This window comes from Ambystoma mexicanum, chromosome 1q (genome assembly GCF_040938575.1).
Source record: "Ambystoma mexicanum isolate Mex_15411 chromosome 1q, UKY_AmexF1_1, whole genome shotgun sequence".
Classification (NCBI taxonomy): Eukaryota; Metazoa; Chordata; class Amphibia; order Caudata; family Ambystomatidae; genus Ambystoma; species Ambystoma mexicanum.
Window position 1 is genome coordinate 714,481,782 of NC_090922.1, and position 15,954 is coordinate 714,497,735.

Genomic DNA, 15,954 nt, shown 5'->3' on the forward strand with positions numbered 1-15,954 from the left:
CCAGGTGCCATTCAATGACGACAATGGGCCTATCACCTGTGCCCACAAAACCATCCTGAGAAAGTCCACTTGGAAGTGCAAATTTGTGTGCTTCCCTTAGAAATAAAAGGACCAATCATTGTGTGTTGCCAAAAGAAACACATTGAAGAGGGAGTATGTCACTACCACCATGCCAAACAATCCATTAAATCACCTCTGTGTCACCCAAAGCATCACATAAGTCATGTAAAATTATCATTATACTGTGTCATGGTATGGCTTGTCATGTAAAAGTATATTCATAAAGGATCAATACACAAGACAAGTGTCTCAAAGCGCTCAAGAATGGATGTAACAAAGGGGAAAAGAACACTCATTCCGAGCCCTTCCATTTCTGAAGCAATAATAGTCTGTACCAGCACAATAAGGGCATATTATTAAATTAAAAGTGGAGGTAACAGTGAATATGTTTGACAATGATTCTACAGTTTTACCAAGTGCATGAATGTGCCACCATGAAGGAAGCCAGGACAGGGTGGAACAGACAGACAATCTACAGGCATGGTGAAATCCAAATGAGCACGTGCACAGATGTTTCCAGGGGAGTGGTAGGTGGAGGGTGGCCACAAGTTTGGGGGTGGTCCAAGTGCATACAGTCAGTGTTGGCAGGGGTAAGTGCAGAGAGATGCAACTCTCAAGGTGATTCACTAAGTGCAGTAATGACAAGGCTAGTGCAGGTCCCGGAGGCAAGTGTGCTAAAATAGAAGAGGAAACTCCTGAGGCATTCCAGTAACTAAAGGAGATGAGGCTTCATATGGAGGGCAGCAGGGAGGCCATTCCAGAGGGAGGCCCCTGCTGAGGATGAAAATCTCTTCTTCCAGAACTGACTCACTCGAAGAAGGTTGGAGGTATATGAGTAGAGGGTTCGGGAGGGAGAGTATTTCAGCATGAATCATTGTTGATAGGTACTACCCAGGTACCACAAAGCCATCTGGACAATGCAGAGTTACCTACATTTGACCCTTGTAGCCACAGGTAGCAACTGGAGGGATATCAGTGCCAGACAGATGCAGTCCCTGGTCTTGACGACAAGGGTAAGTCTTGCGGTCATGTTCTGCATGAGAAATAGAGGGTGTGGATTAGAAGCATGAGGGTGAGCAAGAGCCAGTTTCAGTAGTCCAGCCTGGAGATAACCAGGGCTGTGGAGAAAGTGACCTGCTGGGAGAAAGTGGGAAAAGGTACAGTACCGTTGACGAGGTGTAACTGATAGTTGAACTTTCTAGAGATGACTGAAATATGACATGAGAAGGAGAGAGTGGAGTCGAAGATGACCCCAAAGTTTTTAACCTTGCAGGTGGGTGTGGCTGCAGGGCCCAGGGCGTCTGGCGAGAGAGAAAGTAGGAAATCTGGAGCGGGGGTGCCAATACAAATGATCTCAGTCCTGCTGGCATTAAGGCAGAGGTTGTTTGCAACACACCATGACTGAATCATGACAGACAGTCAGATATGAGTGATGAAGAGGAGGTGCACGAGGGTAGTGAACTGGATAACCCAGCCCTTTAAGATTAGTAGCAATTACCCTGGAGATGGATGGGATGCAGATTTTTATTCATACCTCAATAATCGAAACGACTCAGTAGTTGGCAAAAGGAAGACTGTTTTAATGTCAATTATCTAAAACAGTAAGCCTAACGCACATAACTGAACTCGCTCGATCCTCTTACTCAAACATTCTTAGTAAAAACTGAGATCTTATAAGCAAAACACGTCACCAATGACATTAACCTATGGATGCACTAACATCATCCTACGTGGCAAACTACAAAAACCTATGCGAATGGGTAATTGGTTCTAAGTGAACATCTAAGTATACAATCCATACTAGTCTAAAAAAAAGTGTGAATATATGATTGGTTACTTAACATCAGGTGGGGCAACAAAGCCCTCCCCTAAAAATGACCACTATGAACGTCACTAAATAGATGACGTCCCATTGGTTTAAACAACTATATGACCCCTAAAAAGGCAGTCCTCTACAATTGGTTGGCACTCTAACCTCCATCAGTACTTTTCCACCTACGTCTAGCAGCATGCATGCTGGCCATCCAGGTGCTGGTGAGGTCGCCTTAGTTATTGCTTCCAACCAATTAGCATAGCAATCCATTATCACCCCAGTGGTCTGCTGTCAATGAGGCTTTGAAGCTCGGCCTTGAGCTTGCTCTTAGCTCTGAGAAATTTAGGGAGTGAGAAGCATGGGCTGTCCTTGTGCGTAGGTGTGACTATTATGTTTGCCCAACTTCATGCTTCCATGTGACTGGAGATTGTGGAATTGAGCCTATTGGTGTATATAATACTATATTTTAATAAACCTCTGGCGTCTTCCTTGTTATGTTCATGCCTTCTGAACAGGAGTTTTGTTCTTTCACATGATTTGTATCCAATGTCAGTTTACTCCAGTTTGATGAGACCATATCTTCTTGGCTCATCCAGCCTTGTCTGCTCAGATTCACTTTGTAATTTAATTTGCTTTTTAACTGCGACACACGAGAAATGAGGCCTTCTTGCTACTGTCAAGCACTGCTATAATGCGTAGTGGAAACATCCATCCGATACTTGTCCATATGCATATATATATATATATATGTTGGCGCTTACTGCGATCTATTCACTATAAAGCCAGCCTTAAGATTACTTTGTCTGCTTGCGTTTCCTTTGCATCTGTACATGTATAAAAGACTCAATGACTTCATCTATTTTTGTGGCATAAGCTTCTTCACCTTGATCCCAAGATGCCACTTATCCTTGATACTTTCTTGATGCCTTATAGAATATCTGCATTCTCTGGTCCCTGCATCTCTTCTATGTACATCATCTCAGGTCTGCATGACGTATACTGGTGATGGTTGGTGTCTTTACCATTTGTCCTTGCGGTTTATTGGCTCTGCTTCTTTAGGGATTTCATTCAAATGGTCATCATATTTTCTTGTATGTAGGTATGATTATCTCAATGGGTACCTTTCCTCCCAAATTCTCTTAGGTATTGGTACTTTCAGTGGTACTGGACAGAGCCCATATTCTGCTCTTTGTTGGTTCAACTGTAAAGTGAATGTCACATACTCTGCTTTCCAACAAACAGGTAAAAAGGGCGGGATAGTTGAGGTGGGCGTACTTAGCTCCTCCTCTACACTCACCCCTCTAGGCGATTTATCGACCACTTTCTCATCATCCTTCACATAAAAGCATTTAGGTCTGAAGAAAAGGTTCTTTGGGACCCATATCTTTATGACTCTCTTCAAACATCCAGCTGATTTAACATGCTCATCTGTGTTCCATGTCAGAAGACTACATTGTCCACTTGGACTGCAAAAGATCCATCTTCCTATTTACTTCTTGTGATGTTTTGGATACAGGAACTTTGTCCCCTCAGGTGCATGGATACTGGCCTTCACAAAGTCTCTGATTTCTTCATCCGTCAGGTCTCTGGCTTTCCATCCTGATTCAACATCAGTCATGATTTTCATCCCTAGGGCTTTCTTTGCTGTCTTCTTGCATTGTGAGATTATTATCTTGATCACACAAAATCCAAGCAACACCAACATGATCAAGGCTCCAAGAAATTTGACCATGTCTGCCATCCATTGTGGAACCCAAGAGAAAAGGGATCCAAAGCAGCTGTCATCAGCAATGTCTTCCACTTTGTCTATCATCTGACCATGGAGCTTTGTCAGCATGTCTAGGGCCTCTGTCAAGGTGCCATTCTCGTCATCATGAGAAGGTGTAAATGTGCAACATGATTCTCCGATATTTGCACAAACACCTCCATCCATTGCTGTAATCATGTCCAAGACGTATCTGTTCTGAAGAGTCATCAGTTGTATAGCTCTCATCTCTTCTCTGATAGCATTGAATCCCTTAATAGTTGTGTTAATTGTCTGCAGCAATTCCCATCTGGTGATTTGAAGACGTTTTGAATTATGTTACAACCTGGATTCTCGGCGTGAAGATCAACAATGTGACCACTGGCGAGGTCTGGCTGAACAGCCTGTGTTCAGAAGGAATAGAGAAAGAAAGTGTCCACGGGCTGCGGATCACTCACGTCCCCTGCACACTCAAGGTATTGCCAAAGGCAATCAATCAGTCAATAATTGTAGTTATGTAGTTCTACTGACATCAATTTATCACTTAAAGTTCAGACCATGGAGTTAGCCCTACAGTGGAGCAGGGATAGATAAATTAGTTATTTAATTAGTAGAGATTACTTTTTAAAACCTATAAATATGAAGGTGAGCATACAGTTCAATCATTCTAAACAATGACAACATATTCTCTTGATTTCCAATTTCCATAACCTTGTGTAAAATGTATTAATCCATGCCAATCTCTATTTTGCAATATTCCCAATTGCTGATACTCATATAAATACATGTACATATGTTACTAGATACAATATTACATTCATATTGTATTATACAGTATAGCCTCACTATTGTTGCAATAGCTCAATGCGTTTGGGGACTAAAATTCCCTTCCGCAGGAGCAAACTAATAAGTTTATGTTGTGTTTGTACACTGCAATATTCTTATTCTCATACTCAAACTCTTCCAGGTAGTCTACTTCACATTAAAGAGATAATAACAGAATAATAGTGTTTTAATATTGAGATAATTATCTTTCACATAGATCCATGTAATCTGGAATGTCATCTCATTATCAGGACACCCTACCTCTCATTGGTGCCCTGTAATCCTTTAATCAGTAGAAATAATTTGTAGATAGATTCCTGCTGTCAGATAATGTATTATCATCTCTATTCTGGTGGGCTCCCCCTCACAGTGTATCTGCTCTTCAACGCTGGCTTCCAAATATGCTGGAACCGAAGTCACTGTGGAGAACATGTGTATGCTTAATTTTACAGTAATATGTGTTCTGTAAACTATACTCAAATAGTCATCCAGATTGATAACATGATATACTGTATACTACAATATGAATGTAATATTGTATTTAGTAAAATATGTACATGTATTTATATGGGTATCAACAATTGGGAATATTGCAAAATATAGATTGGCATGTATTAATACATTTTACACAAGGTTATGGAAATTGGAAATCAAGAGAATATGTCATTATTTAGAATGATTGAACTGTATGCTCACCTTCATATTTACAGGTTTTAAAAAGTAATTTCTACTAATTAAATAACTAATCTATCCCTGCTCCACTGTAGGGCTAACTCCATGGTCTGAACTTTAAGTGATAAATTGATGTCAGTAGAACTACATAACTACAATTATTGACTGATTGATTGCCTTTGGAAATACCTTGAGTGTGTAGGGGACGCAAGTGATCCACAGCCCATGGACACTTTCTTTTCCTATTTTGTACCACTACCTAGTGTCAGGGTAGTGTTTTTCTCCTTTGTACCTCACTAATCACCTACCACTTACCTTAAAAACTTACTTACATTCTGGTGTGCAGTCGGGTATAGATCCTTTCCGTATTCAGAAGGAATAGAGTCAAAAGCTTCTACTGATTTGGCTGAGAAACAGTTCTCTCTCGTCATCCTCTTTATTAGTTCCACAGATCTCTTCTTCCAGTTTTTCCTTTAACTTTAAGTTTTCAATTTACTTCCCATCTGATTCCAGCTCCTTTTACCCCAAGTTTTTCGTATCTGATCACACGATTTTTAGTATGGGCTCTGTTTCTTGTGTTTGTGTCTTGCACATAGTCATCTTCATCTGGATCTGTCCATTCAGTTGCCCATTTGAGGTAGGCTTTTCGATCCATGAACTGTCCTCTTGTACAACATAATGCTAGATGTAATATGCAGTGTGCAGTCAGAATATCTATTTCAATGGCTATAAAGATCTTAGATTTTCCCATACTGTATGGCAGGAGAGCACATACAAAGCATTCATCCTTCGAAGTACTTCTTCCTACTTCTTTCAGATGTCTGGTACCAGATGTTATTTCCAGGCAATCATTTAATTCAAAATCATCCTCTTTGGTGCTTGTTTTAGGTCTCATCCTCTTCATATGACCTTCTATGATCATATAATGAAGTGTGTTAGCATAGCTCCTTCTAACTGGATCAAATATAGGAACATCTATCAGTGCTCCCCAAGTAGGAGAAAGTTCAGCAAGTTTCATCCCTCAAAATACCATTTAGCCATGAAAATGTCTCAAAAAATCTCCATGCTTGACTGTCTTTTACGGATAATATTTGGGTCACTTATCACAGGAACAGGTGTGCTTGCATGCATTACATTTATAGGCTCACCGTCTAACAACCTTTTGTCCTGCCTGTCTTGCCAAGCCTGTTTCTTGTGCCCTAAAAGAGTCTCTAAGAGACATTTTGCATATGAATGATTATTAGTGACACTTATCTCAAGCACAGGCAATTTGTCATCTTTCTTTGGAACAGGAATGACCACATAGGGTCTTGACTGCATAGTAGTTGCCACAATTACACCTTCCTTCTGCTCAGGAAGATTCACAGGAGTCCTAGCTTCATGTACATCAAGGTAGTGCGATGTCCGTACTGTAAGTGAAAGCAATATGATTACAAACACAATGCAAGCGTAAATAACACAGACATATGTCAATTTACAGCATCTACTTCGTAGACAACGTGGACATCTCTCTGCAGCTGACATTATTATATTATTGTTGATACTGTCCATTTTCATTCCCTAAGGAAGGAAAAAGTAATCTTTAATACATAAGCATCATGTACTGCTTCTGGAAGTTGCTGTCTTGGCTCAACAATTTCGTCCATAATCTGCTGTCTGCTTACTGGATGATAAGAACAAACTCTCAATGTCTCCCTGGAACCAGTCTTTAACCAGACGAAATGAAGATGTCTCTCCAGCAAGAAGAAAACTGATCTCAGTATGTCTAGACAGGTTCAACGACATACACTAGCTCCCAGTCTATTCCTTGAATCTGACTTAGACCAGACGACATGATGAAATTCTTTCAGCATGAAACAAAGAGTTTTGTCTGACCAGCAACCTCTTGATCTGTCCCTCGAAGGAACATTTCACTCTGATCTCAGATTTCTTGCAGAATTGGCGTTCACTTGCAGTATGACACCTCTCAAAATTTCATTTAGCGTTGCACTGTTTCTCAGAACCCTCAGGAACGTGTGCACATCAGTGTGTCTTCAAGCAAGATGTGGGTACTCTTCAATCAGATGATAGAAAACCCTGCTGAGAAGTCTGTGAGCATCATCAGCGGATAGGGGCATTTGTCCTTTCCCCACTATAATCTGTTCAATAATTGCTATGAGCAACCTTTTTACTATTGTACCATTCTTAGGATCTTGGAGAAAAGTATAAACACTAGTAGTTCTCCCCACAATAGCCGGATACATGCGTAGAATGAAGAGAAAAACTTCAAATATGATCCTTGAGACGTTGTCATTGGGAATCACCATGGGCAAATCCAAACAAGAACTTGGAAAGGAATGAATCGGGGTACTGCACCCTCTTCCAATTATCGAGAATTAACTCAGAATTTGGCATATTTCTCTTCTTGTCAAGGCTTAAAGCATGCCTCAGTCCAAAGTTAACAATGCTCCTGTGGCTTTAAGAACAAAAGATCTTCTTTCACCCTGAAATGACAGCACAGAGCTTCCCTTAACCCTTTCAGAGATGGCTAAAAGCATGTCCTGAACCAAGCCAGAGTCCAATTAAATATTTTCCTTTACTCTACAGCCTCTGCATCCTTCTTCCTCGTCACAGACCTTGTCCGCATTTACTGAGGTTCTTCCCTGATGCTTGCTTCTGTAGGGGGTGGGGGCAGAGGGGTTTCTCCAGTATAAACTTTGACGTCACCTAAGAAAGTCCAAGCACGTCTGCCTTGCACTCAGACTGCTGACGGCGTGACGTCTACCACAATGAAAGGGCCGTTAAATCTTGGCTCGTGCCACTTCCTTGTAAAATTATGGATTAGTACCGCATCTCCAGGGAATAGTTGGGGAAGATATAATTCTTAAATAGGACTTGTTGAAGCATCTCCTTCTGTGTTCTGTACTGCCCCACACACTTTTTGCCAAAGCTGACCTGAAATGACAGAGATACTTGATGTCATGCACATAAGATACGTAGCTCCATTCGTAACAGTTCTGCAGTTGGATGAGCATCACTTCTAACTCTGGATGGAGGAGTGAGGGGTGTCCTCATCCATCTCCCTGTCACTATCTCATGGGTGGTGAGATGGTGTTCAGAACCTGGTTGGTTCCTCAATGCATATAATGCCAGTGGTAGGCAATGCAACCACTCTTTCTTCAAGGTAAGCTTCAACTTGGCCATCCTTTCTTTAAGAAAGCCATGGAGCCATTCACAGATCCCATTTCCTTGTGGATGATAAGGCGAAGAGAACTTGTGCTTTCTACCAAGCAACAAGATGATCTGCTCAAATGTTTAATTCACAAAATGTGGGACATTATCTGACCTTATTACTTCACATACTCCCCATCTGGGAAAAACGTACCGCCTTACTGCGCAAAATGTTTTGCTGTACAGGTAGAGTCTGGGTGTATACACGGACCAGCCTCAATCCACCTTGAAAAAGGACAAACTTCAACAATAATGTATCTTTGTCCATTGCATACTTGCAGCATGTCGCAGTCATCGACAAGACATAGTCGACATGCAAATGCTGAAAGGTGCCTGTGGGTCTTGGAATAACTCCCCTAACTGTGTGCAGCGTATGCCCAGCTGTATATTTCTGACACACGATGCAGTTCACTATATAGAACGCAACATGCTCTAACAAATTTGGTACAAACCAATCCTCTGCAATAGTTGCAGCGTGGTTCTCTCCAGTTGGGTTTCATTTTTCCATTGAACACAAGTCAGGGTGTAATCACCAAAATGCTGATGGTCTCTCCATAATGTTTGACCAACTGGAGTAAAGATATTCATCCAGGGGTGGATTAAAATCCTGTCCCTTAGTCTGGGGGGGGTGTTAGGGAGAATTCTCAGAAATGTGCTTATTTCCCTTCACCTTTGAGACCCCCAGCAACTTTGTTGGATTTTGAAGGCTTGTTTCTTTGCCCTGGAGAGAGTGTGAGCCTTTTTCCCACTCTCTCAGGTATTGTGATGTGTGTTTTACTCTTGTGTTCTTTGGTTATGGAGTTTTATATAACCCCATAGGCATCATCTTTTTATTGTTGTGTCACACAGCACATTTAGTGCAGTGGCACAGGGGTGTCCTTTGGACTCCCAAGATTTAAATACCTTCTCTGGGATGAAATACTGTTCCCCAGAGAATGTAAAGTTAAATGGACTTTACTAGTCTTTTTTAAATTCATAGACCCAGCACAATCTATCTTCCTATAGAGTGCTGGAAGGGTTACTTTATATCCCCTATGTCTAAACATTATTGTAGCAGTCAAAAGCTACCCTTTTCCATTGAAATGGTTGGTGGCAGTGGTTTTATAAGAAGTACCATGAGTTTTCCCGATCGCGAACACCGGTAGCTAAAAATCGTGCTGCCATGTTTTTCAATATGGCACCCAAGAACCCTCTGTAAAAACAGACTCTGGTCATCTTTTTCCGCCGTTTCTTTGTGGAAAGGTCCTCCTTGTGTTTAACAAAGGTTTGGTCCCTTTGTTCATGAGCCTTTGACAGGCTTCTTGGCTGAAGTCCGCCCATGGCATCTGAGTGTCTGGGGTGGGCAAGAAGTGAGGGAGGAGCCGGAAACTCCCTGTGCTTAGTTTTCTAGGAGACTCAAATGCACTCTGGCGTGATTGGCTGGCTGACTCTCCATCAAGGACAGGCACCCTGCTGGGTGAGTGGCAGCTAGGCTGGAATGATTGGGAGAAAACTGTTTAAAAGGCAAGTCTCCAGGACTGAAAGGCAGAGTCGACCACTGGAACAAAAGAACCAAAGACGAGCTGGAAGAGGACGACTGCTTCAATCACTGGACCGTTGGTTTGCCTGGTGAAGCCCTGCTGCAACCCCAAATTGCCAGATCTCCAATTGACAGAGAACCTCCTTCATGGACGGCTTCTTCCTTTGAGTTGGTGGGACCAATCAACTCAGCAAATGCCAGAATACCATTCTCGGAGCTGGTTATGGTTAACCAGGGGGAAGGACACCAGTTTGTGTTTGGAAGCCATTGCATTTAAGCTAAAGTGACACCATTTTGTTTGCTCCAACAATGATCCCGTGCAGTGCCGGAGTCCCTGACGTCCTCCCTCTTGTCCCCACAGCTGAGGCTCAGGCACAGCGAGACCTGCAGGACCTGCCATGAACCAACGTCTTCAGCTGCATCTTGTTGCTCCACTTTAAGGTACTGTGTCATATGGTTGAGAGATCCCAACTCCTGCGGTGGAAGTTCGTGAAACTTTCCCAACTTGCACACCTAATCAGCTTCTGACCCAACATAACTTGCTTTATTTTCTGAACTACTTCTAAAAACCTTTACAAAGACTGCTCCAATTTTACCAGAACTGTGCTGTCTATTCAAGAACACTAGACTATTGACTTTGGCCTGGCCCATTGAATTGAACTGACCCTCCTGGTACATTGAACCTTTGCATTGTCTGAAAGAAGTGTTTTCTAACCCTTTGTACAAACCAATGCCTTTTATTCCCATTGAAAAGTACTGAAGTGCTATTTGGCTCCTTTTTCAGGGGAGCGCAAACTGTCTTTATAACTTTTGTTACTTTAGTATATTGGTGTTTAATATTGAGTTGATTTCTACTAGTGAACGTTTTCTAAATGACTGTGTAAATACATGTTTAAGTATTTTTTTACCAGGAAACCTTGTGTGTAAGTGTCTACTTGATCCACTGACGGAACTGATGGAACGGTACGTGCGGATGAAACAGCTGTTGCAGGTGGAAGTGTGCACAGAGTGGATGGAACGGGTGGAACCCATGGAGTGGATGGAACGGATGGAATGGATGGAACGGACAGAGTGGTTGGAACGGAAGAAGTGGATAGAACTGACAGAGTGGATGGAACAGACGGAGTGAACAGAACGGATGGAACTCATGGTGCATATGGTGCGGGTGTTATGGATGACACCAATGATACGGATTGCGTGGATGTTATGGATGTCACGGATGGTGCAAATAGTGCAGATGATACGTATGGTACAGATAGAGACAACACCTGTTCACTTTCATGCTACCAAATATCTGTATCACCTATATATGCCATGTACCAGTATCCGCTTATGTATCTGTAACCCACATATTCCCCTATCCACCCTGTTGTTATATATATATATATGTCGCTATGCATGTCCCCACTGTCCTGCTCACGTCCCTGGTCTCAGGCAGGCACTTGTACTGATATCCACCATATCACACCCCTATGCCTACTCTGATCTATACAGCATCATTCAACTAGAACACAGCTATACCATGACAAATTCAGCACAGCTGTTCTCATACGAACACGACCCCGTGAACACCTCATCACCCTAATAAAACACAGCTAGCTGAGCACATTCCGTCCAGCTGAGACGTTCCTCAGGCCTAACACAGCCAGAACCCAGTCTTGGTGTCCACCCACAAGACGGAACACATCCACATCCAACTGATTTCATCAGCACCACACCTATCGCTATAAAGCAGCTATAATCCAACAACCACACCAACTGCACACATAGCCAGTGCACCCACACACCATACGACACTCTTTCACTCTACTGACCTGAACTAAGGTTCCCGAGGGCATTCAACCTACCAGCACTTTGAAGTAATACCCAAGATACATAAGGCGGTATATAACTGCCAAGTAACATAACATAACATAACATGACTGTGATTGTGAAACTTATGTGTAACTTCTACTGCTCACATTCCCTCTTGAGATATGCCTGGCTGCTCGGTTTGATATCAAAAGTGTGGTACAGACTTATACTAAAGGTTGTTTTTTGCTTACAACTATGGTCCTAATCGTGTGTGGTGTTCCCAGAGGGTACTGCCTGCAATTCTGCCTGACAGTGTGCAGGGTAGTGTAGCTGTTCTAGTGCCACTCTTAATGAGGCTACAGGCATCACTGGCTTGCCAGTGCTGTCTTATTGCCACAATGCTTCAGAGGGGTATAAAGAACACCCTATTTGTGTCTACAAATCTTTTTCTTCTTGAGGTGCTTCCCCCTGAATTTCCATAAGCTGCGTTTTGGACCAATCACTATATCTTTCAGACACGTTCATTATTCATCAATTTTCTCATTTACATCAAGAGTTTCAAAAGTCATTACATTTTTTGAACATGCAGCGAGTTTCGCTTCATCATGTGCTGCTTGGTTTCCATGTGAGATAAAATCTGCCCTTTTAGAATGTGCAGTGCAGTTAATGGCCACGATGGCCACTGGGAGTTGCAGTGCCTTAATAAGCCTGTCCAATAAGGTGGCGTGCTGCACTGGCATGCCATCCGCCCAGAGGTAGCCCCTACTTTTCCAACGTGCTAACCCTGCGTGCACCATTGATGTCACAGAGGCAGAGTCACTGTACACTGTTACTTCCTGGTCTGCATGATTGTCAAGCACGACAATCAGCACCACTAGCTCTGCAGCTTGTGCTGAATAATGAGACAGAAGTCGTGCACTAACCAATGTCTGAAACTCCCCATTGGCTGTGTGTTTTATCATAGCAGCATCTGTGTATTTCTGTCTATCATTTTGATCTATTCTTGAGGAACCGTCGATAAAAACAATTTCTCCACCTGTCAAGGCATTTTCTTTTATCCTAGGAATTTTGTCATAGAACTCTTGATAGTTTGAACAATCATGCAGATGTTCATCCTCTGCCAGAAGTCCAGCCATAAACATGACAGGGTTCACTATTCTACATCAAACTATATTGATCGCTGGATTTGATATGACTACCTCGTAGGCAGACGCCCTTTGAGATGTCAACGTCCCTTTTGGTTTTTCTAGAATGGCAAATAATGCATGTTCAACAAATAACGTCATAGAGCACCCCTTCACTATGCTTGCAGCTTTCTTTATATTGAACCCGGTGGCTGCCAGCGATTGTTCGCACGGAAAGTGACCTCTCATAACTGGGTCTACAATTCCACTTTAATATGCAAGGGGCTTGTATCCAAATGTGAATCTCTTTGTAAGGACTGCTGTCATAACAGTGCTATCTGTATGCAAAAATAAAAATAATTCCTCAGCGTAATTGTGAATCCCTAAAACTGGAGCTGTGCATATTGCTTTTTTCAACTTGTCAAACCCTTTTTCCATTTCCTCAGGCCACACAATTTTTTCCTGCATTGCCTGTGCTTTCTTTAAAGCCTGCAATATAGTCTGTATAGAAGAACTGTAGTCAAAGACCCATGCTCTGACATTTGTACACAATCTCAGAAATCTCTGCATGTGCTTTATCGTGTGTGGTTTTGTGGTTTTCAAAACAGCCTGCGCTCTCTCAGGAGTAACCTTCTTTCCTTCATGTGAAATCAATTGGCCAGTGTACAGCACCTCTTGTTGACAATACTGTAACTTCACTTTGTCAACCTTATATCCTTTGTCAGCAAGTGTAATCATCAGATGAACAGAATCCCATCTGCACTCTTCCTCTGAAGTGCTGCATACTAGAATGTCAGCTACGTATTGCAACACAACACTTTCTAAATCAATATTGCTCGAGTCCATCTGCAGGACTCTATTGAAAATCGATGGAGACTCGCAACACCCTTGAGGTAATCTTGTGCTTTTTAACTTAGTCTGTCTGATTGTGAATGACATCAGATCCTGCGAGTCTTTGTGCAATGGAATTGAGAAAAACACATTTTTCAAATCAATCACAGTGTAATATCGTGCTCCAACAGGTATATTACATGAAATTGTAGCCGGATTAGGAACTAGAGGTAACTCTGCCTCTACAATCTTATTTATCGGCATAAGATCTTGAATTAGTCCCCAAGACCCCCCCTTAGATGTTTTGATAGGGTACACTGAGGTATTACACTGTGACTCTGATGTCACTAAGATACCTTGGTCCATCATGGCGGAAATCGTTTTAAAAATACCTTCATCTGCCTCTCGAGACATGGGGTACTGTTGTGCTTGAAGTAAAATTGTTCCTGCTTTAATATAATCTGTACTTCTCCAACCCCTTTCAACAGGCCTATGTCATAGGGACCTGTAGTCCATAATGAGGTTGGCACTTTTTCCATGTCTTCATCAAAATACTCAGGACGGTTTTGTGCTAACATCATTTTCTGAGGAACCTCTCGTTTGATTGCTCTAACCCAATAAGTGATATTCATATCAAATATCACTTTGTCATCAGATGGATGATCTCCAAATAGGTTGTCATCAGTGATTTCAGTCAATCTGTAACCTTCCCCGATGGCAATTACTACACACCATTGTCTGCCTCTATCATCGTTTCCATCAAGCAAAGCCATTTCACCTCACACTATGGCTGCTTGCAACTCTAAGGGAAAAACATCTCCCTCTTCTTCACGCATAGGTATTTTTGGTCTAAACAGGAATTCATCAGGTAGTCTCATTGTTCTGCCTACTAGGCCTGGTAGCCATGTCAATATAATGCATACTACATAATGAAAAACCTCTGGTTCTAAAGGTATTGCTCTCATGGCTATCTGTCCTGAAAATGCCATAATAAATGTGTTCACGTTTAAATAGTGGATTCCTGGTGTTCAACACATTATGCCTTCATCGGTAAACAAGATTGTCCTATTCAACTTTGTGATTAGATCTTGACCCAATATATTGACACGTGTCTGCCTTGAATATAGCAAAGGCACCTTCATGCCACATTCTCCTATAGAGACTGATTATTCATCAGTAAAAGGAACTCTTCTTGTAGCTCCTGAAAAACCCTGAGTATTCATGGCATTGCCAGACATTGAAAATGTTCCCTCTTGTATACAAGAGTGCATTTCTCCCGTGTCTACTAAAAATGAAACACGTTTGCCTCTTATATTGATGTCTACCCTCGGCTCCTCATGAGGATTTGGCATCACAGATAGTATTGAACACATCAACTCTACCAGTGAGCTATCCTATTGTGGGTACAGCCTCATTCCATTACCTGTAAAAGGATTCCCTCCATCGACAGTGACACACCCTACTGTGGGATGTTTAACCCACTTCTGCCCTGCTATCCTGCAGCACTGCGTTATGATGGTGCCAGAAATAGCAAAATGGCAGAAAAACCCTTGTGCGCGCCAAAACCTCTGCAAATTGCGCTTTGTAACGCACAAAAATATGGCTGCCCAATCTGCCACGCATGTTGTCAGTGGTGGAAGAGAGATCTCACTCCAGGAATATGTCACTGGGCTCCAAAACAATTGAAAATGGAGTACAGAAGGAAATAGCAGTGTTTTGCTAAATGAAACCCAAAATCTTGCTTTAAATCCTTTTTTCTTTGTTGCTAAAACTGCAGAATGCCGGTACAGAACACCCTCAAACATCCAAAATTCTTGCTGGGTGCTACAATTCACTTAGTTAAGAAATCATTGTGAACTTGCAAGGTCCTGAAAAGCCGAAAGCATAAAGGGATTTCCACAGCAAAAGTGGCCTGTCTGTGGATGTCAAAAATCTCTGTGCAGCAGAGGACTACTGTGATGACAGCTGTCAAGAGCCTGCCTGATTAAACTTTAAGCATGTATAAACTGAAATCAAATGTTTGAAATCTAAGAGGCCTGTTACTGGGAGTAACCATCTTGTAATTGTTTTGATCCCATGGTTTAAAATCTTGAATCAGAATTCTAGCTGCTATTTTGAAATCACAAGGTTATTGTAAGCTAAGGGAAAATGCAACAGAATTAATAATTAAATCAAGCCTGGCTAAAAGCTACCAAACTGGAATATCAGGTTTCTCCACAGAAGGATGGCATTTCCCCCAACCAGGAAATCACACCCAAGCGGTAATTATAGGGTTTGGAATTAACTAGGTCTGCAGAGGCAAAAGGGAACAATGAACAGCTGCTGCTTAGGAAATGCGAGGTGTGAGGACAGTCATAAATGG